This window comes from Cynara cardunculus (genome assembly GCF_001531365.2).
Source record: "Cynara cardunculus var. scolymus isolate 2C chromosome LG 8, CcrdV1, whole genome shotgun sequence".
Taxonomy (NCBI): Eukaryota; Viridiplantae; Streptophyta; class Magnoliopsida; order Asterales; family Asteraceae; genus Cynara; species Cynara cardunculus.
The window spans coordinates 13,118,151-13,141,936 of record NC_037535.1 but is presented as its reverse complement, the minus strand read 5'-3'; the positions used below and the strand labels follow the sequence as shown (position 1 = coordinate 13,141,936).

The following is a 23,786-nucleotide window of genomic DNA, read 5'->3' as shown; positions in this document are numbered from 1 at the left end:
TCAAAATTACATTGGCCAGATGTAATCCGAAAATACCTTACACACTGATCTCTTCACTTATCATATTTATTCCAAAGGTGCTAACCCCTAATATGCAATGAAACAGTTTAAGTCTAGGCATCATGTATGTGAATACCTAAATCCCTTAAACTCAGACTCTAATACCATCTTTTTAACGCCCCCAATCCACACATTACATATAATACATATATCATACATAGAATACATATTTCCTCCCACATAGGTCCATAATACAAAAGTCTTTAATGTGAATTACATAATTCAATATTTCCAAAAGTACATGCTTCTTGTATCTAGTCTTCAAAACATGGCTAATCAAGCTTTTCCTATTGCAAAACACATAGGGAAGTAATTCACATAATGCTTTTTCCCTTATTCTCATTACCTGCACACATATTTTTGAAAACACAAAATGAGGGTTAGACATGAATGTCTAGTGAGGTTCCCTTTTATGTAATGCAGGGTGTAAATCACCAAAACATTTATTTGAAATATACCATTAAAATCAAAAGATAGAATCACATTCTATATAAGTCCATCGGGCCTCTGGTTTCAAATACCATACTTAGAAATATTTGACCAACTAGAGCCTCTGGTTTAACGTGTGAGTCGACCAGAGCCCTCTGGTCTGTCTTTTGTATAAAATACTAAATATAAAATTCCTTTTTCTTAAAAACTGCTTAAAATATAATTTTGACACAGAAGCTCTTATCAATAGATACAGAGCCTCTGGTCCAACTAGATCATTTAGTAAAAATTTACATATTCATCAAATCAATAACAACAACCTCTGGTTCAACAGTGAGGACCAACCAGAGCCCTCTGGTTCCTCATAAAGTGTACAATTTGTTCCAAAATACTTTATGCTAAAACCAATGACCATAAGCCACATTTTTCCCGTAACCATAACATCAATACTACTATTTCCAATTAGAACAACATATCTAAATCCTCAAATCAACAAGAAGAGAGAACTCCAATCTGTTGTGATCTTACTACATATAATAGCAAGAGTTATATCATGCATACACACACAACGACCATCCTTATTACATCCATAATTCCCCTGTTTATAGCAATAGCTATCCATCACACACAACGACCATCCTTATTTCCCCTGAAATTCATACGAACTATTTCATCCAATAACAGGCTGCAATCATTTCTGTCGGAGTGAACCTCGTTCATAGTTTTAACCAAAATCTATAGACTATTTCATCCAATGATGGAACAAAGTCATATACGTCAGAGTGAACCTCGTCTATAGTTTTAACCAATCATAATCTCAAAATAGTTTATATTCAAAACCATCCAAGCCTTAGAACAATATGTTCTGTAAATGATTTCTCAAATCATTTATTCCTCTTTAAATCCTCAACGAAAGATATCATATCCCAAAACTGTTAAAACACAGTTTTTGCTTTTAATCATTCCAAAACAAATTCAAACTTCAAAATTACGAACTATTTCCTTTAAGCTGATTAGAACAGCTTTACCAAATTCTTTTAAATTCCAAACCATCAATCAACAGATAAAAACTCATGGTTTGTAAACAGATAGTAATTCAAAAACTTACCTTAAAATAATAGATTCTGCAGATTATCACGTAGCAAATAACAGAATCTTTAAACAACAATATTCTTCAAGAATATTTTTCAAGAACACTTTCACCGCCTTTAAATTTCTCTTGTATATTTTGTAAAATAGTCAACTGATAAGGTTTTTACCTTATCCTCTTTCTTTTATACTTAGGATGAGGCAGTGATGAATATCTTTCAATATAAAATCATTAGGCGGTGGAAAGATAATGTTTTATAATCCACCTTTCTTAACCATGAAGGTTTGGATTATAATAATATTTCCATATATTATTTTATCATATAACTGCCTATAAATTTTCCACAGACATGCATAATATCAAATTACCACACATGTGCACATAATTCATGCATTTATCTTAAAGACAACATGCATGCTATCACATAATTTACATAATGAACACATAAATTTACCTCAACCCAGGTTTGTAGGAAACCTGGTTATAACAGTATGCATAGTGAATCGTAAAAGAAACATAGTACGTACTATTAAAATAATACTTTAATACTTACTTTGGATGACATGTAGAGCATGTCCCATACTAGGACGGGAGTTTGTGGGCCAAAATTGCTGGTTAATTTGCACTTCAAATTAGCTTGCAAGCAATATTTATCAAACTCTATGACTTATTTGGTACTAGTCTTCAGTTGGCTAGATGACAATCTTTTCCACTTTATTGTGATCAAACTTTATTTCAACTAGTCTTGGATTTTGCTAAAATCATTTTTCTTGGACCAATCTTGAAAACAGAAATAAGATTTTTACAACTGAAATCCTATTAATGATATTTTGTCCGAAACAAAAGATATATGTCGGATCCTAGCCAAATCATATTACATAAAAACAGTCAAACAAATCCTTACTGGAATTGGATCCTATGACAAAAACTTGGATCTTTTAAAATTTCAGATCCCAAGAAAATTTTGAATCCTCAAGAGTTTTTGGATTCTAAAATATTTCAGATCATAATATTTTCATATCCCTTAATTTTCTGAGCTTATATGGCATTTCAGATCCTTGAAGATTTTTGGATCTTGATACCATTCGGATTTCATCGTCATATAAGTATGGATCCAACAAAGCTAATCCTTAACTAATATTTCAGATTAGTGTTTATCATATATATATCTACGTGATCATCAAATCAAATGGTTGAGACTTACAAATACCAATAAAGTTTTAGAATAACATTCGTGACTTTGAAACATGCTACTAATAAATTATGCAATGCATGTTTCGGTCTGTTAAAAAAAAGAAAGAATATATTTATTATTTTTTATTATTTTGTTAAAACAAATGAGTAAAGTTATAGTCAGTGGTAGATCCAGAAGTGTTTCCTAGTTGGGGCACCTTTAAGATAGATTAAAGGTCCGCAAAGTCGCTCTATGTATTTTTAGCATAATTCCACAATTTCAAAGGATTTTTAAAGTTTTTTTGGTTGACGTAGAGGGATTTTTAAGTTTTTTCTGTCGATTTCGAGGGAATTTTTTGGTTTTCTTTGGTTGATTTCGAGAGACTTTTTAGTTAATTTCAAGAGACTTTTTGGTTAATTTCGAGATACTTTTTTGGTTTCTTGATTGATTGGGCACAAGAGGAAAATTACTGGGGTAAATATGGTAAAAAAATAAAGAAGAATTTATTTTTAACCTTGATAAAAAAATTAATTTTCTTTTTTTGATGGGGTCCCGTCCCCCTCTTTTTCCTTAATGAATTTGTTCCCGGTTCTAGCTAACATTTAAAAAATCAGATATCATGAGAATGATGATTTAACATATTGTCTTTCAAATAGACATCATCTCTTTTTCACTTTATATGTTCTTTTTTTTATTTTTGAAATTTAATTTATACATTTTTGGAAGAGAGACTCATGACGGGGTGTCAGGGTCTATGCACGACACCAACATCACACTTTGATCTTGTTCGAACTCGATATGATGTAAATTGTGCCGTCATACTTAAGTATGCTTGCGAGCACAAAAAAAAATGTTGGATGACCCAGGCCATTCATAATTAGTACCATATATTGAAAGACGAGTGTAACTATTGATGTTGAGCTCAAGGCTGGCAAACTAGGTTGGCCCTTGAACGAGCACAAGCAGAGAAGTCTAGTTACAACTCTAGGAAGTCAAGAAACAACCTAAGGTAGTCATGATCCATAGGTAAGGTATACTCTCGACACTTGCTAGAGTATTCGTAGTCATGGACCTGTATTACACGTCCATAACCTTGTTATTCAGTTTTTTTCTCCCCAACTTAGTTTATAAACCTCTAAACTTAATTTTCTTCACAATCATGAATCAGTCCATAATTTTTGAACGAGTATTACATTTTTCATTAATTTTGATACTTTTTATTGGATTGCATTTCTTAAAGAGCATACAACATAACAATAACAATAATAAAAATTGTGGTGGATAGTTCTGGATTGGTGGAGGAATAATCAACGATGGCGGTGTAAAATTGAAATAAAAACAAGTTGCAGTTGCTTGATTTGGATCGAATAGTTTCAGATATACTAGTAATTCGAGAGGCTAGGTCTCTCCCAAGGCTTAAGCCAGAAAATTCAATGACCAATAACCCCGGTTCAATTCCCCTACTCTTCTTATACCACCATCTCAGGTATCAGAAATAGATACAACTTTCCTTGTTTACACTCATACTATCATTACTATCTTTTAACTACTAAATACACTTTGCCTTGCCCCGCTCCACCTCGCGTATGTAATATGTTTATGAGTTAGCTGGTGTTAGTTGTTGTAAAGTTGCTAAGACAAACTATTGAGTTTGATTTAGAAGTTTCAATGATCGATAGAGTTGGACAAACCACAAACATGGGTCTTGGAGGTACAGTCACTGATAATTCAACAGACGAGTGACTCTATCTTGATCCAGAAGGTAAATGTTACTTTTTCTTATTTTCAGCTACAATGTGTTACTTATCCTAAACTAGTTAGGGTATACTAAAATCAAATTCATTTGCAGTAACTTACATATGTTTACATATGGCAAGTTTGATATTGGTGATGCACCAATTTCTGATGAAGTTTGGTAAGTTTCATAATTTGAAGTCGACGGCTAAGTTTGATAAGAATGATTCAAGAAACGGTCAAAAATGAAGATTTCCATCTTCTTTTTTTTGCAACAATGTCTTGTCATAAATTTATTCTCATCTTGACAATTTGAATATTGTGAACCTTACTTTGGTTGCCAAAGTTGATTAAACTTTGAAATTGATATGGATTGATTGGATATAAAAATCTTTAATTTAATATTTGTCAAAGTTAACTTTTAATTGCATTAATAACAAACGAATTTTTGTTTGATCTTTGCATTTTTTTTAAATCTTCAATTTTTGCTAAAATAACGAGATGAGAAGTAAAAAACGAATTTATTTGCATTATTTTTTATTGAACTAATTTTAGTTAGTAAATTTTTATAATTATTTTTTATATTTTAAAATATGATGTGGAATTTTAGTTTTTAAATAACTTTTTCTGTGCTATATCAGAATTTTAGATTTATATTTGTAATTATAATAATGACGTAAAATCTTAGTTGACAAAAAGTTGGTTATGTTATCATTAGCAGATCAACAAATTAAGCAGACCCTTCAATAAATAAAAAGTTTGATTCAAACTTCACAAGTTGGTTCTCCAAAATAGAAATCAGGTTAAAGTTAATTCTATTTTGATACAATTTTTTCTTATAAAATATAATATAATATAAATAAATATAATTTTTTAGAAAAAAGACAACACTCCTGACAAAAGAAATAGAACATTAATGAAAAAAATGTCATAGTAATGAGTATTTAGAATAGTAATCAAATAAATATTATTAACATGTTTTAATTTTAACAATTTTAATACATAATACGTATTTTTAAAATTGAAAAAAAAATACGAGGAAAAGCTAAGAAGCCTACTACATTTTATAACTTTTCTAATACAAATTCATGTTTTTACCCTCTCTTAGGGGCCGTTTACTAAACGCTTACCCGGGTAATCGCTTGCCAAGAACATTACCTCACCGGAGGAATATGGTAAGGACCAATAATCTTACCCGGTAAGAGCAAGACAAGAACCAAGAGTCTTACCCGGTAAATGAGGGCGATGACTCTTACCATGGTAAACGTTTACCGGGTAAATTGTTGCATACGATGTCGTTTTGGTGGACTAAAATCTTTCGCAGTAAGTAATTAATAGTGTTCAATTTTACCGATACGCATTTACTGGGTAAATGTTTGGTAAACGGCCCCTTATTTTCACTCTATTACGTTAACTTATCATCTTAGCTGATCATTCAGAGCCCCATGAGGTAGCGATACCCAATGTTCTCACCAAAAATGTGTCGGTCTATCGGTATCTAAGACGTGCGACTATTTGTTTCTTTTGGTCTTGGTCTGGATATCCTTTAGTGTATGCCCAATTAGTTCGACTATGGTTTGCATTAGGGGTGTTCGCGGAACGGTTTGAGGCAGTTTGATGCTAAACCGCATCGTATATGCGGTTTGAACATTTTTTTCCCAAATCGCATCACATAAACCTCAAACCGCACCGCATGGTGCGTTGTGGTTTTGTGGTTTGTACCTATCGCACTTTATGCTTACAATCCAATAATTACAAGTTTAAATATACATTGTAAAATTAACGATAAAGTGACCTTGGTTCAAAAAATAAAGAGTCTCATTACTTTCAATTTCTATATACATATTGTATAATCAAAATAGTTTAAGAAATAAAGAAATAAATTTCAAACTAAAGTGGACGTGTGAGTTGTGACGTGTCCAACTAATTTATTAATATTGTCAATTGTCATATTGGATCAAACTCAAAGTTCAAAACACATAGTCCAAAAATATTACATAAATAATATAATTAAAAATGTAGAAAATATACGATGTGGTATGGTTTGAACCGCAGTTTGATAACTCAAAACCGCAAACTGCACCGCATAGTGCAGCTTGGTTAAAATCCACATTACTAGAAGAAATGGAAATTACTCCCGATGCTTGTAATCACAGTTAGCCCTAGCTTTCTTTTTGATGGACGTTTTTATTAGAAAATTTGACATATCAAAAGCGTGTGAACCTCCTTTTGATGGGTCAGTTTTTCGGTGGTTTCATTTGTGTGACTATTGACTCTTGAATTATCCTCACTCAACACGGTTACGTCTTTGATATGTTCTTTACCGTTAGGGGTTTCCGTGTTACTAGGCAAAGTTCCTAAAGGTCTACCCTTGAGATCGGCGACAAATTGGCCGAGTTGAGTTTCGAAACTTCTTAACGTCACATTGGTTTGGATTATAAAACCTTTGAGTAATAATTCAATTGAATACAATGAGGGATTCCATAGTGAGGACATTTCCGTAGAAGGTCCTTGAATCTCTCTCATGCATCCAAAACTACTTCATCTTCTTCTTGGCGAAACGTCATAATTTCATTTCTAATTTTTACGTTCTTTGTTGGAGGAAAGCATTTTTTTAGAAAATTTTCCGCCAAATCATTCCAAGTTTGGATCGAGTTTGGTGGTAAAGAATTTATCCATGTTCTAGCTCTATCATTTAATGTGTAAAGGAAAAGTGTCAAGCGTAAGGCTTCTTGTGTGACTCCAGGAATTTTAAAATGATCTGTCATTTCTATAAAAGATTTTAAACGAGAATGCGAATCTTCCGACAATAATCCCTCAAACTGACCCATTGCAGAAATCATTTGAAAGATTATCGATTTTGGTTCAAAAGTTGTTGTTGTCATTTCGGGCCTACCAAATCCCGCAGCCAATTGACCGAATTCGGGAGTTGCGTAGTCCCGTATGCCTCTATTTTTATCATCGGCGATTTTAACCGTTGCCTCCCGATGAGGTAAATTATCCCCCATGGTACGGTTTAAATTGGGATTTTGCCGATTATTTCTATCTCTTCTACATCTTTTAATGGTTCTTTCTTATTCAAGATCGAGAGGTAAAAGTTCACCATGTTATAGTCGTGGCATACAACAGGGAAAGTGAGATTTAAACAAATAACCAAGGATCTAATGAAAATCAATATCTTAGGATAAAAATCATGTCAATCCCCGGCAACGGCGCCAAAAACTTGAAGGCTTGTGATCATTCGTGTTCACACTGTGGACACAAAGTCCCACAGTGACGGTGCAAGTGCACATCGACACTATGATCGCTTGCAAGTAATAAAGTGGTAAAATATCGAGATCATTTCCATAGGGACTGGACTACTGAGATTCAGAGATTTCATGAACTTCTTAATCGCGTTTAGGTTTGTGAATAAAAGTTGGATTTTGTTGGTAAAAAGCTTTAAAAGACGAAAATGGCGAAATGAACTTATAGACTAAAGATTGTGCATGGGTGCAAGTGTTCATTGAGATAAAATTAACAATATAATGGTTAGAAACTTATGAGTTGGTTATAAAAATTCCAATCTCTCGAAAGTGAAAATTTACAAACGGTCCCCATAAACTTCCACAAAGTTCATACGCTCACCACTTCGAAACTTGTCGGTTTAGCTTAACAGAAAAAGAAATAAAATTCATACCCAAATCTCTTTGTGATATGAATAACCATCGCTTAATTTTTAGCTAAATACATACAAAATTCGCATATCTACGTAATTATCAAAGACTCTCTCGACTTCTTTTTACATCACTTAAGCCGTATTTCGAATTCGCTCATCTCTGGATCTAAGATCTAATATTAACATTTCAAAGTGATCGGCTTATCCGCATCAAGTTTAAGTCCATCTTAAGTGACCAAGTTTACAAAGTGGTAAAGAGTAAAAACATCCAAATATTGTATAAAAATCTAAGTTAAACTCGCACCTACACCCATACGAGTAAATTAGCTCATTATAGACATAATAAACATAATACAAGACAGTAAATAAGACTGAAATGTAACTTTCATTAATAAAAATAAACTATGTTCCCACAGTGATGAGACTGTTGGCAACAGATTACAACTTCAATACAAGAAAATAAAATGCTAAGCTAAAACTAAAAGAAGAAGAGAAGAACTTCAGCTAGTAATACTTCTAAGGGATAATCTTCAAATGAGCCTAAAGCCTCTTTATATAGGAAATGAATGGATAAGGATGAAACCTTTTATCCAAAAGAAATTAAGCACAAACAAACCTTGGGCAAAGACCATCTAACAACCACTTAAAAAAATTCAAAAGTATAACTTTACAGCCAACTACAAATGGAGGAAATCTTTGGACAAGATCTTCAAGCAATACATCTTCCACAAAGTAGAAGATTAACAAAATTCGTGAATATCCCACAGTGATGACACAATGGGCAGTTGTTAGAAAATGTAGGTTTTCGATATAAAATTTCTTCCTTTGTGTTTGATCATCCTTTTTAAAACTTTTTAGAAATACCGGGCAAAAACAAGGAAATTGGGTATTTGATAAATGCAAAAATGAAGGAAATAAGTACGAAATAACTCTCAATGAGAGTTATCACCCCCATCAGATATTGAAGTCGACCTGCTTAAGAAACTATCACTCATGAACTCTGTCAAACAGGTAATCTGCAACAAGGACGAGGATTGCTTTTTATACCTATCAAGGCATTAAATATTGCATGCCAACTTTAATGCATGTCTTAATATGATTTACTGAACAATACATGTTTACACTCTTCATTACAATGTTTAGATATCTTCAAAGAAATAATGTAGACATTTATTGCTCAAACTCATCCTTTGTATGCATAGTGAACCATAAAAGAAACATAGTACGTACTATTAAAATAGTACTTTAATACTTACTTTGGTTGACATGTAGAGCATGTCCCATACTAGGACGGGAGTTTGTGGGCCAAAATTGTTGGTTAATTTGCACTTCAAATCACCTTGCTAGTAATAGTTATCAAACTCTATGACTTATTTGGTACTAGTCTTCAGTTGGCTAGATGACAATCCTTTTCACTTTATTGTGATCAAACTTTATTCCTACTAGTCTTCGATTTTGCTGAAATCATTTTTCTTGGACCAATACTGAAAACATAAATAAGATTTTTACAACTGAAATCCTATTAATGATCTTTTGTACGAAACAAAAGATATATTTGGGATCCTAGCCCAATCATATTACATAAAAACATTCAAACAAATCCTTAATGGAATTGGATCCTATGACAAAAACTTGGATCCTTCAAAATTTCAGATCCCAAGAAAATTTTGAATCCTCAAGAGTTTTTGGATTCTAAAATATTTCAGATTATAATACTTTAAGATCCCTTAATTTTTGGAGCTTATATGGCATTTCAAATCTTTGAGGATTTTTGGATCCTGATACCTTTTGGATTTCATCCTCTTATAAGTATGGATCTAACAAAGCTAATCCTTAACTTATATTTCATATTAGTGTTTAATATATATATATATATATATATATATATATATATTTGTGGGTAGGTTCAAATGTTAACCAAGATTATTGTGTTAACTTTGTTAACCAATCTTGACCATTGATTCTTACAATAAACGGTTGTGATTAATCATGATAAAAAATTAAAATTTTAAATTTACAATTTCAAAAAATATATGTGAACAAAGGGGGAAAAGGATATTTAGATAATTTTTTTTTTATATAACTCCTATATCATTAATTGGGAGTTACAAAATCAAAAAAATCTCAATATTTTTGTTAATGTAAGAACCATATGAACATCATGTGAACCGTATGAACAACATGTGAACCGTATGAACATCTTCTGTATATTCAGGAGCCAACTCTGTTGTATGTACATGAACACGTATGAACCAAGGCATCTAGGGTTGTGTGTTTTCATACGTGCTCACATGTCTTCACATGTTCTGTGTGTATATATGGAATCATATGAACATCTAGTGACTTGAATAGACATGAACACTTATGAATCACCACATCTAAGGCTGTGTGATTTCTGATGTATTCATATGTCTTCATATGTTTTTGTGTATCCCTATGTCTTCATATGAACATCTAATGCACTGTGTGTTAAATTCATATGTCTTCACCTGTAAACTAATTGAGTCTCTCAACAGAGCCAGCTCCTGAATATACAGAAGTTGTTCAACAGGTCAGCTGCAGTCACCTTTTTTGCAAAATAAGTGAGAACTGTCAAAGGTGAGAACTGTCGATTAAATCGAATGCAATATCTTATTAATCCATTACCAATATAAACGCTTTGATCATTGTCTTCACTTCCGGAACTCGAAGTTTGATTGTCATCGTAAACCATTTTAACCTTCTCATTTCCATTGTTGTCGATCTATTTTCCAATGGGTTTATCCATATTAGCTTAGACAATATCAAAAACTTTATTATCGGAAATCCTTTAACAATCACAAATTCAATAACATTATAGATAAATAAATCAAATTTCAAAAACAATCACAAATTGAAAAACAAGATCAATATTAAATCATCATCAATTATGGGATTTTTAGATTTTGTAACTCCCAATTAATGATATGGGAGTTACACAAAATGATAAAATTATTGAATTATCCTTGTCATTAACATATGAGATGTATGTGAACCTAAAGAAAAGATTGATTTTCATTGGTTGAGCTTGGTTAACAAAGTTAACACAATAATCTTGGTAAACATTTGAACCAAGCTCTCTCTCTCTCTCTCTCTCTCTCTCTCTCTATATATATATATATATATATATATATATATATATATATACACACACACGTGATCATCCAATCAAATGGTTGAGACTAATAGATACCAATAAAGTTTTAGAATAACATTTCGTGACTTTGAAACATGCTACTAATAAATTATGCAATGCACGTTTCGGTCTGTTAAAAAAATAAAGAATATATTTATTATTATTTATTATTTTGTTTTATTTTGTTAAAACAAATGAGTAAAGTTCTAGTCAGTGGTAGATCCATAAGTTTTTCCTAGTTGGGGCACCTTTAAGATAGAATAAAGGCCCTCAAAGTCGCACTATGTATTTTTAGCATAATTCCACAATTTCAAAGGATTTTTAAAGATTTTTTGGTTGATTAGAGGGATTTTTAAGTTTTTTCTATCAATTTCGAGGGAATTTTTTGGTTTTATTTGGTTGATTTTGAGAGAATTTTTGGTTAATTTCGAGACTTTTTGGTTAATTTCAAGATATTTTTTTGGTTTCTTGATTGATTGGGCACAGGAGGATAATTACTAGGGTAACTATGGTAGAAAGTTAAAGGAAAATTTATTTTTAACCTTGATAAAAAATTAATTTTCTTTTTTTATGGGGGGCCATCCCCCTCTTTTTCCTTAATTAATATGTTTCTGGTTCTAGCTAACATTTAAAAAGCCAGATATCATGATATTAATTACAAAATATTTGTGACAATGAAACGTAGAGTGGGTATTATAACACTTATCAATATATGTTTAATTTGACATCAAATCTATATTCGAGGTAAATATAAACCGTCATTATCGATCCACATATTTCTATCCCGTGTTATACGTTATGTAGGTCCTATATCATTGATTTTGCTAGTCGTTCGCAATATATGAAAGTCATTGCAAGGCCTTACGATGTTGACAACTGAAAATACTAAATAAACAAGTATTAATACTACGTAAAAAGTGACAGCTAAAAATAAGTCAATCAAGAAAAGTCAACAAAAGCTACAAAAAATAAAAATAAAAATAAACGCTTACGAAATTAAACCAAAACACGAAAGGGGTAATGGCTCAATGGTACTGAGTTACTAGTAGATTCCAACTTCCTTAAAAAAGGTTTAATGGCGGGGACCTCATGGCCCCGTGGTCCACATTTTGTGAACCCTACTTGTCATACCTCAAAAGCAAGAACCGGAAAAGACAACATGTCCTCCCCTGGAATCGAACCCGGGTGGGCACGCCCAAGGCAATGCATTTACGGAAGGAGGTGGCCACTAGGCCAAGGCCTAATGGTTAATTCCAACTTCCTTATACATCAAGAGTTTTAGCATCACCAAAGGCTATAAATGAGTGTTGGTATTTGCCGTATATAAATATATACTACAAAAAAGTTGAACAAAAAACCATTAAAACTGACTGAATAAGTATCGACATAAGAATGATGATTTAACATATTGTCTTTCAAATAGACATCATTGCTTTTTTGCTTTATATGTTCTTTTTTTTTAATTTAATTTATACATTTTTGGAAGAGAGACTCATGACGGGGTGTCCGCATCTATGCACGACACCAACATCACACTTTGATCTTGTTCGGACTCGATATGGTGTAAATTGTGCCGTCATAATTAAGTATGCTTGCGAGCACAAAAAATGTTGGACGACCCACTCATAATCAGTACCATATATTGAAAGACAAGTGTAACTATTGATGTTGAGCTCAAGGCTGGCAAAGTAGGCTGGCCCTTGAACGAGCACATGCGGAGAAGTCTAGTTACAACTCTAGGAAGTCCAGAAACAACTTAAGGTAGTCATGATTCATAGGTAAGGTATAGTCTCGACACTTGCTAGAGTATTTGTAGTCATGGATCTGTATTACACGTCTATAACCTTGTTATTCAGTTTTTTCTCCCCAACTTAGTTTATAAACCTCTAAACTTAATTTTCTTCACGATCATGAATCATTCCATAATTTTTGAATGAGTATTACATTTTTCATTAATTTTGATATTTTTTATTGGATTGAATTTCTTAAAGAACATACAACATAACAATAACAATAATAAAAATTGTGGTGGATAGTTCTGGATTGGTGGAGGAATAATCAACGATGGCGGTGTAAAATTGAAATAAAAACAAGTTGCAGTTGCTTGATTTGGATCGAATAGTTTCGAATATACTAGTAATTCGAGAGGCTAGGTCTCTCCCGAGGCTTAAGCCAGAAAATACAATGACCAATAACCCACGTTCAATCCCCCTTCTCTTTTTATATCGCCTTCTCAGGTAGCAGAAATAGATACAACTTTCCTTGTTTACATTCATACTATCATTACTACCTTTCAACTACTAAATACACTTTACCCTGCCCCGCCTCGCGTATATAATATGTTTATGAGTTAGCTGGTGTTAGTGATTGTAAAGTTGCTAAGACTAACAATTGAGTTTGATTCAGAAGCTTCAATGACCAAAGGTAGAGTTGGCCAAACCACAAACATGGGTCTTGGAGGTACGGTCACTGATAATTCAACAGACGAGTGACTCTATATTGATCAGAAGGTAAATGTTATTTTTTCTTATGTTCAGCTACAATGTGTTACTTATCCTAAACTAGTTAGGGTATACTATAATCAAATTCATTTGCAGTAACTTGCATATGTTTACATATGGCAAGTTTGATATTGGTGATGCACCAATTTCTGATGAAGTTTGGTAAGTTTCATAATTCGAAGTTGACGGCTAAGTTTGATAAGAATGATTCAAGAAACGGTCGAAAACTGAAGATTTCCATCTTTTTTTTTGCAACAATGTCTTGTCATAAATTTATTCTAATCTTGACAATCTGAATATTGTGAACCTTATTTTGGTTGCCAAAGTTGATTAAATTTTGAAATTGATATGAATTGGTTGGATATAAAAATCTTTAATTTAATATTTGTCAAAGTTAACTTTTTATTGCATTAATAACAAACGAATTTTTGTTTGATCTTTGCATTTTTTTAAATCTTCAATTTTTTGCTAAAATAACTAATTTTAGTTGTAAATTTCTATAATTATTTTTTATATTTTAAAATATGGTACGGAATTTTAGTTTTAAAATAACTTTTTCTGTGTTATATCAGAATTTTAGATTTATATTTGTAATCATAATAACGACGTTTAATCTTAGTTGACAAAAAATTGGTTATGTCATTATTAGCAAATCAACAAATTAAGCAAGTCCTTCAATAAATAAAAAGTTTGACTCAAATTTCAAAAGTTAGTTCTCCAAAATAAAAATCAGGTTAAAGTTAATTCCATTTTGTTGCAACTTTTTCTTATAAAATATAATATAATATAATATAAATAAATATAATCTTTTTGGAAAAAAGACAACACTCCGACAAAAGAAATAGAACATTAATGAAAAAAAATGTCATAGTAATCAAATAAATATTATTAACATGTTTTACTTTTAACAATTTTAATACATAATACTTATTTACAAATTCGTGTTTTTAGCCTCTCTTATTTTCACTCTCATACGTTAACTTATCATCTTAGATGATCATTCAGAGCCCCAAGAGGTAGCGATACCCAGTGTTTTCGCCAAAATGTGTCGGTCTATCGGTATCTAAGACATGCGACTATTTGTTTCATTTGGTCTTAGTCCGTTTATCCTTTAGTGTATGCCCAATTAGTTCAACTATGGTTTGTATTAGGGGTGTTCGCGGTACGGTTTGGGGCTAAACCACATCGCATATGCGGTTTGAACATTTTCTCAAATCGCATCACATAAACCTCAAACTGCACCGCATGGTGCGTTGTGGTTTTGCGGTTTGTATCTATCACACTTTATGCTTGCAATCTAATAATTACAAGTTTAAAAATACATTGTAAAATTGATGATAAAGTGACCTTGGTCCATAAATTAAAGAGTCTCAATACATTCAGTTTCTATATACATATTGCATAATCAAAAATAGTTTAAGAAGTAAAGAAATAAATTTCAAACTAAAGTGGACGTGTGAGTTGTGATGGGATGAGTCGGGGAACTTCAATCAAGTAACAACATGCAAGTGCGAAAAGTGCCCACAACCTTGGAACAATTTTAGCAAAGAAACAAGAAGACGAAAAAGTTCATATGTTTCTCATGGGTCTCAATGAGAATGTATATGGAACCGCAAAATTAAATATTCTAGCACAAGATAGAGTGATTAGCCAAAACTGGCAAGTATGTCATCGTGTAAAATGGTGTCGAGAAAAATTTCGTATTAGTGAAAATAAAGTAAACTCTAAGTTTGAACTTGTTCATTCTGATTTGTGGGGACCATACAAAACTATTTCATCTTGTGGCGCATCTTATTTATCAACTTTTTCTCGTTTCGTTTGGGTGTACGTGCTTGTAAATAAATTACAAGTTTTTGATACCATAAAAATGATTCCGACAATGGTTGAGAAACAATTTAACAAACAAGTTAAAGTAATTAGAAGTAATAATGGAATTGAATTTGTCTGTATAAAACAGTATTTCCTTGATCATGGAATCATATATTCAAACTTCTTGTGTTAGAACCCCTCAACAAAACAGTCGAGTTGAATGAAAGCATAGACATATTGTGAATGTTGCTTGGGAACTATGATCTCAAGGTTCTCTTCCAATAGATTTTGGGGGTGAGTGTGTTCTAATGGCTACATATCTTATTAATTGTACCCCATCGTCTCTCCTAGACGATAAAATCCCATATGAGTTTTTCATGATGCAAGACCATGCATGCACATGTGCGTACATTTGGTTGCTTGTCTTACGTACATATTAAAACCAGAGATAAGTTTACAAGTCATAGTGGGAAATGTTTGTACGTAGGATATCTCTATGGACAAAAGGGTTGGAGGCTATTTGATTTGGGAAAAACAAAAATTCTTTATTTTTCATTAATTGGAAGATGTTTTTCCATAACCCCAGTTGTTAATGAATCAACGACTGATTTGGAGATTCCACTTTTGAAATCGAAAATGATGAGATGCAAGATGAACCCATTTCACATGACATATAACCCCAGTTATTAATTGTACCACCTGCTCCGTGATGGTCCTTAGCTTCTCCATATCCTATAACTCATTACACGAAATTTATGTATGTCACAAGACCTTTCTTGAAGCTCTTTATAGAGAACGAGAACCCATAACTTACTCAGAAGCAATTAGAGACATATGTTGGCGTTCTGACATGGAGAATGAACTCCTTTCTTTGGAACGTAATAGAACTTGGACGATTGAAGAACTTCCAAAAGATAAGCCAGCTCTTGGGTGCAAATGGGTGTACAAAATAAAGTATAAATATAAAGATAATTGATTTCAACAAAGAAATGTTATGTCTCAAAATGCATCTCAATTTTTGTGGCAATGAACTTATAAAAGATGACATGATTCATAACTTTATTTCCACCTTTCATATTAATTAACCAATATAATCTAGAATATAACCTTCAGACAAACACATCAACCTACTGTATGTGGTTGAGGGATATAACAAGGTTATTTCGAATAACAATACTAGATATGCTGGGACAAAGAAAATTCTCGTGGTCAATAATGAAAGTGTTAGAGATGAAAACAACTCGAAAAATAGTGAGTTAAAGACAATTTCACACAGGTAACATCATGGACAAGACCGTGGAAAGGATCAGGGTCATAGCAAATATCCCCAATGATATGCAACTATTACCCCGAATGATAATGGACAATAAAAGAAGACAAGCTCTAATAACAACACCTATCAGAATAGGAACAAGTTGAAAATGAACTATATCATATTTAAGATTTATTGAGTATATCTTTACTTGAAATTTATGTTAAGCATCAAATTTATTTCATTTGCATTTATAAATCCGAAGCTAAACCATTACGGATGTAAGTAAATACATCAAAATCAAATACCAAACTCTCGATATTCTCCATTCCAAGTAGGAATGTATCGAGGAGAACCTGAATGTCTTATGTAGGCCCTCCAACATAAACATAAGAAATGTATTGTTATTCTTTGAGTTAACTGTCTATGATTCCTTCATCCAAATACTTGGATGATGGACTGTCATTTCCTTGGTTCCTAATGGTACAAAATTAATAGTTACTAAAGAACTATGCTAGTCGAACCTTGTTAAGATATTTGTTTCAAATGGAGAGAAGGGAAATGGTTATATATAGATCATCTCTAATGAATATGAAAATGAAACATATATTAGAGAAACTAAAATGTCAAACTAGTGGATTATTTGGGTTACTAAATCATATTCTGTCACTAATAAAAAACACTGGAACAATAACATATATATGTTTCAACATGACCACCTAGAACACCATGGTCATAACATAATGATTTGTGTGTTGAAAAATACACATAGACACATTTTTTTAAAAGAAAGACAAAATGGGATAACTAACCAAATTGCAACTGTTGACTTCTACAGCACAAGATGCAATGTCATCACCATAATATGCTATCTCGAATACTTTGAACTTTTGAAAACCCTAATCCTTAGCCAAGACAGGAATGAGATCATGTTGGTCCCTTGAGGGTCTATAAGAATAGTAAAACAGTTTGTAGAATGGGGGATGAATACAAACACAATATTTTCAAATTTAAAATATATATTGATAAAGTAGATCAATACAGATTTTACAAGATTGTTTACGGAAAGATAAGGTGATAAAAACTTATCTAAACAATCTTTAGTTACACACTATGTCTTAGCAAATACAAGAAACAAAATGTTGTAGAGAAGATCCTTTACTTAAGCTAGAAAATGCTTGAAGTAAGAATTAGGGTTAGAGAGTGAGTTGCGCGCACTCTGCACGGAGAAAAAACACTTCTATTTATACCCAGTTCATTAAATGAACATTTAATGCAATATGGTAGGGTTAGAGTGCGTGTCAAGCCTTAAGATGAAGGCTTGTCCTTTGCTACAGTGAATAGTACAAAAAGCACTATTCATGAGCAGACATCCTTACCTAAAGTTGGTGGACAATAGAGTCGACTAGTCGGCTCCGTACCGTACCAACTTTCATAAGGGTATGGGTTTTGTCCTTTGTGTGCATAAGGATAAGACAACAACAATCGTGCTAAGCAAGCTTCCTTTGATCGCTGAATGCTGGAATGATCTGAAGGTCTCTTCATCATTCCCTGAAGCTTGAGCAGTCTTCACACATATGTAGACAGACTTGTAATCACTGAATACCGCTTCAGATCACGTACTCGCCAGTCTCTAATATTCAGTTTCAGTCTTCGACGTTTGCTGAAGGTTCTTTGGTGTGAGTGTTGTCTTCTTGAAATATTGTTGTCTCTGATAGATTTACAATGCAAGTTCTTTAGCGATCACTGAACAGACTCAGTGAAGATCGCTGGAACTGAAAAGACAGAAACATAAATACAACGTATAAGTGAAAAGGGATTATCATCAAATCACTGAGAGAGAGGATCAACAATCTCCCCCTATTTGATGATAACAAGATAACATAAAGAAGGTTATCTTATCAAATAATAGTAAGGAAAAGTTACATATAAAGTCATGTCCCTTTTTACTATTTTGGGATCTTTTTCAGTTAGCCGGTCTCAGCTTGAAAATTTTCCTTAAGTTATATCTAAGAAAATTACAAGTACGGAAACTGAAACTGAAAGCTACACTGACTTATAGATTGTCAGTGAATGCAAAAAGTAACACTGGAACTCATAGACTTGTGTCCCTATTACTTTTTTCAGGGATCTTTTTCAGTGAAGTACATAGAATACTTATTTATTAATCATAGGAAATATTACAAGTATACCAGTACATGTCTAGTGCTTACAGATTATAAGTACAATCACTGAAAGTAGACATAGTACAAGAAGTTACAAGGAAAACTAGATTGTTGTTACAAAGAGAAACTTATTCTAGAACTCTTAGATCTATGTAACTAGGTACATTTTCACCAAGTTTTCTTCGACGTAGAAATTCCCTTCGTATCTTCAGATCTACGACTTCTCCAGGCATGCTATCATCTATCTAGAGCAAGAGGTAAACCAGATGATCCATTGGACATAGATGTAGCTCTGACATTCTCTGAAATCTGACTTCACCTTCATAGTCAAAGAATATAACTCCTAACTCAGGTTTAAAATGCACAGAGTTGGATGTATAGGGACCCTTATCTGGCAAGTCAAGATTTAGCATAGAAATGTTTGTACTCTTATGACCCTTCAGGACTTCATCTAAGGAGAACCTTGTTTCATGTTCGTTCCTTAAGAATGGTCCATCATTAGTTTCATAGAGCTTGAGTTTCTTCTTCCCACCTTTCTTCAGAGATGGCCTGTCAGGGACCTTGACATACCTGGACATCCTTTTGATGAGCTCGCTGATGGTGTCCTCGATAAGTGTCTTGTGTCTCGACTTGGATTGCTGAATGGCTTGTCTGATCTTCATCCATTCGTTGTATCTATAACAGCCAAGGTAGGAAGGGTACTCGGTAATGGCATCAAGATTGTCCCTGGTGATGAGCATTGAGACCAGCGTTCCACCGTCTTTAGAACGTCCGCTGATGCTGACGCTGATAATCGGGTGGGGACTGATTCTCTTTTTCAGCTTCGCTTCGCTCCATCGCTTGTCCTTTTCCACCAGCTTCAGGTTTTTCTCATGCTCAGCTTCTGCAATCGAAAGAAGTTTAGCCTGGGCTTGGACAGCATTCACCGTTTTCTTGGACTTTTTCTTGGGAAGGACTTTTTCAGCTAGTGACTTGGCCAGCTTCAAGYTGTCTTCAGTCTGCTTCTTTTGAAGCTCTAGCTCTTCTTCAGCCCTTAATGCCTCGAGTCTTTCAGCTTCAGATAGGAAGTCAAACTAACCACCACTAGAGGTACGAAGACGGATTTTTACTCTCGTCTGGTCAAGTGACTCCTTCATCTGAGACATCTGCTGGTCGGTTGGAGCACAAGAGACGGGTTGATCAGGTACCCGCTCCAGTCGACCGCAGGATGTTGATAGAATATGAAGTTCATATTTTGAAGTAATCACTACCTGAGAGCTAGAGTCTTCAAACAAAGGTTGTTGAGGAATATTGAACAATACCTTCAAGTTTCCTTCTTCAACAACCACCTTGCCTTTCGACTTGGGGTCCTGGTTCCTTGATGGAGTAGATTCACCTTGCCTTTGCTCCCCCTGGGATGCAGAATCATTGAGAGCAACTCCCTCGGTGACGGTTGATGGCTTTTGGTACTTGATGGTAAAGTCATCTTCATCATCATCGTCGTCGTCGCCATCTAGATCACTTCTGGGGTCTGGAATGGTAGGTTCATCATCATCTTCATCATCAGCATCTTCATCTTCATGATCATCATCATCACCAGTAGCAGTGATGGTATGGGCATCATTCCTAGGGATGGCATCGACATCCTCAGCTGGAGCAGCTTTGGTGGTCGGGATTACAGGAGCAACAACCGCTTCATCTCTAAGAGCCTCAGCTTCAACTGCAACTGAAGCTGATACTGGACCAAAATCCTGAGAAAGGGTAAGCACAACATCGGATGATTTACCAGCGTTGGACCTCATCTCCCCCTCTCTGGCTAAGACTTGAGAAAATTGGCCAGAGAGTTCGTCCAAGCGCTGACGCTGGAGAACCATTATTTCCTCTAGCCTTTGCAAAGCACTGGCTAGAGTTGTTGTTGCCTCACGCATTTCATAGATTTGGGCGCGATCATTGGCAGAGAAAGAAGGTGGGATCACTGGAGCTGGTTGACGGACAACATCCAGGATCTGTTGAAGAAGGCCAGTCTGCTGATCAGCGATAGCCTGAGCATCGTCAGCCCTGCTGTGAAGAACAACAATGGCATCGATGTTGGCTTAAACAGCTTCTTGGAGAGTCTGGAGATGACTCTAAACTTCTTGAACGTCCACCTGGATGGCAAGGAAGTTCGCATCAAGATCACCTTGGCGGGACATCTCTTGGTGGACTTCGTTGATCCTGCAGAGGACGGTATCAATGGCTGGAAGGAGAAGTTTGATGTCTGAAGCCATATCAAAGGCATCATCGATCACTTAATCTCCTCCATCATCATTCTCTCTTTCTTCCTCTTCCACTTCCTGAGCATCAGATTGATGCATTGAAAAAGGACCTGCAAAAAAAAAGTGTGAGCTGAAGGATCAAGGTTAGAAGAAAAGAAAGGGTAGGAAGATGGACTACCTGAGGGGCCATCAGTGACATCTAAAGAATTGTCACTGGCGTGAGCAAAGATGTCCTCGAGAGGATGGGCATTTGTATGCAGAGGAGCATCGAGAGGAGCAACCTCAGGTCCAGTGGTGCGCGTCTCAGTATCAGGAAGGACAGTCGCTGATACATCATCGACATGTATGAAGACCAAGGAAGGAGGAGAAGAGAAATGGTCGAGAAGAGACGTGGGTGTTCAGCGGTGACGGCACTGATATTCACACATTCAGTGATTTGGGTCACTGAGGCGGTGGGGGTAGGTACCACTGATACAACAGTGATAGGAGAGATCACTGAAGAGTTGGGAGGGTGAGCAGAAGACGCCTTAGGGATAAGGCTAGTTTCAATAACTAAAGCCTTTTGAGAGGCTCTAGCTAGAGACGTGGCTGTCCCCTTTTTGGACTTCTTGGCTCTCTGAGGAGAACTAAGAGTTGGTTGAGAGGGTCGTTTTGAAGGGGTTTTGGTGGCTTGGCTAGACGCAGGGGGTTTTACCCTTGTCGTGGCCACCTGAGGAGAAGAGGTAGTGATGGACACAATAGAAGTTAGTGCCACATCACTGTCCCTCAGCTAATGATCCAGAATCCTGGATCCAAGCTTCAAAACCTGAAGGTTTCCTTCTTTGGGATAAAGATCTTTAAAGATTTTAGTGAACACCATTGAAAGAAACATGGTGTAAGGCACCACCTTTTCTCGCTGGCGCTTATTCAGCTTGAGCACCAGGTCATCAAAAATGATCCCAGCATAATTTATATTGCGACATTGAATCGCAGATAAGCCTATGATCAAGGCGATCCTAGAGGCCTGGTCCTGACCTCCAGTTTTTCCACCCATGCACTGGATGAAATGAGAAAATAGGTATTGCCAGATAGCTGACATCATGTTCTTCTCAATATTTTTTAAGGACTTCAGAGGGTCGTTGGAGTCCTTCATTGGCCACTGGTAGCCAATGGCGTCGAGAAGCTCAATGATCTCGGCGATAGAGGGTTCGCTGTCGAAGGGGCCCTTGGGAAGACAGAGAGCCGACCGGAGTGTGGGAACACCAAAACTCACTTCCATGCGATTGAAAGTGAAGTTGATTTGCTCAGTCCTGCGTCCAGGCTTGACATCAACTTCGACAACTTCAGCAGTGAGCCAGAGCTGCTGAAGGAGTTCTTTCACCATGATGGGCTCATTGTTGAGTGTGTAGCCCAAGGACGACTGTTTGAGAAAGTCAGTCGCATCTTGCTAATGTGCCTTGGAGGAAGCTATCTCCAACAAGGCAATGTGGTTGTTAGCCTTGATGGAGATCTTATCAATGGAGAAGTTGACGTTCTTGGCAACCATCTGTTTGTATCAAAAAGTAAAGCAAACAGGTTTGTTAGAAATAAACCAATAATTTTTGGTTAAGATTATAGAAAAAGTTTTTGAACAAGTAAAAACTTCTTTTGAAAAATCCGCAAAGAAGATTTAGGGTTTTTCAAGTAGAATGTGTATAAAGAAATAAGATTATAACCAAGAAGGAGATGATTAAATAATCTTTATAGTTTAATGTATTAAGAGAACAAATTTTTTAAACAGACTAAACATTTCTTATAGCAAAAGAAAGAAGAAGAAGATATTGTCCTTAGATGATTAAATAGAAAGGTCAAAGAGTTTTTGGAGAGTTGAGAGAGTTCTTGCTTTGGAGAATTCTTGCAGAGTTTCGTCTAAGAATTTTGTAAGCATAAAGAGAAAAGTGGAAAAAAAAGTCTTATATTTATAGGTAGAAGGAGAGAGAAATAATATGAGAGAGAGAAAAGACGACGGTTCGGGAAAGTGGTCATGATGAAAAATATACCACGTTCTCATCCATGATTGGATGGCATTAAATGAGGTAACGTAATGACAAAAGCTTTTGTGCGTCTCAAAGCGTCGCGCAATAGTAAATAGAGAATGTCGTCATAAAGACGATTCATTAACTATTGTCTTTTAAAAACAAATAGTTTTTAAGAAAACGAATAGTCATACAGTGTCTAAGAAAACATTGATAAGACCATTTAAAACATTTTATCACTAAAAAGAAAGATTCAGTAAGGGTTTTAAGGCATCAGATTCAGTGATAAGAGAGTCACTGAAACTGGAATTTAAAAAAAACGTATTAATCACTGATAAGAAAAGATTCAGTGATCGTTTGTGTCACACCCCGCTAAAGCGGAAACGCGAGGTATGGCAAGTAGAGTCTCATAGCAATAGAGTATAAATAACACAACCATACATTTTAAAATTTAAATACATCATAACCAAAGTTTACAATCCCAAAGACAAGTTTGTAAATTAAACACAAAAGAAATTTGAAGGTGATGATT

At 34.5% G+C, this 23,786-nt stretch overlaps 1 non-coding gene across 1 annotated transcript; it reads left to right on the top strand.

Moving 5' to 3' along the window:
* Nucleotides 1-6,965: 6,965 nt before the first annotated feature.
* On the top strand, nucleotides 6,966-7,072 carry LOC112517490. Its single transcript, XR_003069685.1, has one exon. It is a non-coding gene; the product is annotated as a small nucleolar RNA R71 (small nucleolar RNA).
* The last annotated feature ends 16,714 nt before the right edge of the window (nucleotides 7,073-23,786 follow it).